Source organism: Schistocerca americana, chromosome 5 (assembly GCF_021461395.2).
Source record: "Schistocerca americana isolate TAMUIC-IGC-003095 chromosome 5, iqSchAmer2.1, whole genome shotgun sequence".
Lineage (NCBI taxonomy): Eukaryota > Metazoa > Arthropoda > Insecta > Orthoptera > Acrididae > Schistocerca > Schistocerca americana.
This window is the reverse complement of record NC_060123.1, coordinates 284,441,003-284,442,710: the sequence shown is the minus strand read 5'-3', so window position 1 is coordinate 284,442,710 and position 1,708 is coordinate 284,441,003. Positions and strand designations below refer to the sequence as shown.

Here is a 1,708-nt window from a genome sequence, read left to right as displayed (position 1 = left end):
ATAGAAACTTTTTCAACAAAACATTTTATATGACTCAAGCTTACACGCCGGTTTCTCTGAATTGTTAAGAAGTACCAGTTTCATTGTACTTCATTGTCCTTTTATCAGAAAAGGTAACAATGTTTTCCGCTGGCTGCGCGTAAGCTTTAAAACGCATAAAAATTACTTCTACTTTATATTTAGGGTAAGTATTAGAACTAGAATGAGAAGTAGCGGCACCAATATCGGCGAAGACGAAAACGACCAGTGAATAGTGTTCTGACCCCACGTCCGCTTTCCGCCGACCCTTCTCATACCGCCAAATGACGCCATTGGCTGAAGATGACACAGCGGTCTGAGGCCAAAACGCATAGCTGTTCTGTATAAAGTATTACTCATTTCACTTGCTTTTCCGCGGTGACGATAGAGTTTTTCTGGGGTTCCTGATTGCTTATTACTCTATAAATAGATCGAAATTAGCTTCATTCACCATTCACTGTTTTAACTCTAAGGGGAATCAAACGTTAATAGATAGTTTGTTAAATAATACTACCTCACTTTTCGTTTTGCAACTTGCTTTGCACTAAAAATCGTTGTTTAACCATGACAATCAGTATTACGCCCGTGACTCAATTTATTCCGCTTTGATAGAAATTCTCGAGCTACCAGCCTGGTTGTCCATGTGTGCTGAAGCTCCACTTCAAGAATGGGGAGGTGTCCCAGTCCCAGATCGTATCTGCACATCGAATTAACGATGAAGGACAACCCGGGTATTCTTTCTAGGTGGAATCTCACATCCCACTGGATGAATTTTGGGCTGGTGCCAAAGCCCCACCTCAGTTACATGATTGAGAAACATTTCGAAAACTTTTCTCTCTTTCACGCGAATATATCGCCTGGATGGGGGGGGGGGGGGGGGGGGGGGGGAGTGTCTAACAGGGTGGCGACAGGCAATAACAGCCATGACCTCCTCCTCCTGTGCGGATGCACCCATATTCCCCTAACTCTTACGGGACTTGGTAAGAATGTCTTACACGAGTAATGAGTCTGTTGGGGTGGGACACTACGAATGTAGTGTGTGGACATACAAGGTGAGAATGTGGATCTCACGGGAGGCGTGCGGGACATAGTCCCTGCAGTTTCACTATCCTCTGTGCCTTCGGTAGTTCAGCTGGAAAGAGCGTCTGCCATGGAAGCTGGAGATCCCGGGTTCGAGTCCCGGTTGGGGCACACATTTTCACCTGTCCCCGTTGATATATATCAACGCCCGTCAGCAGCTGAAGGTATTCATATGTAATTCTAACTTCGGCAAGATATCTCGTCACCCCTTAAACTAAGCATGCCAAATCCAATGTGAATGTGTGCTGTATGTTCTTTCGGACACATCCGAAAGAACGGACACCACGCAGAATCCGCATTTGTTGAACTTTATATATAAAATGAAGGTGGAGAATTGAAGAAAGGTTTGGGGAGGAATCACTGCTGTTAGTAGCATTGGGACATTATGCGGAATCGGCAGCGTTGAGAGAAAATGTGTACCGGACCGGGATTCGGACCTAGGATCTCCTGCTTACTGGCCGGGGCGGTAGCCACAGCTGCATCCGGGACACAGTGTTATCGCACTTGTACGGACTGTATCTCGGCTCGCTTCACGGCCGACTCACACTCCCATCCAGAGCCACCTATCCGCAGCCCCTGTCCGTTTTCGCTCTTCTGATATTTCCACAGG

At 46.5% G+C, this 1,708-nt stretch overlaps 1 non-coding gene across 1 annotated transcript; it reads left to right on the top strand.

Annotated features, from left to right (window-relative positions):
• The first annotated feature begins 1,134 nt into the window (after positions 1-1,134).
• On the top strand, positions 1,135-1,209 carry Trnap-ugg. Its single transcript has one exon. It is a non-coding gene; the product is annotated as a tRNA-Pro (tRNA).
• Positions 1,210-1,708: the final 499 nt, after the last annotated feature.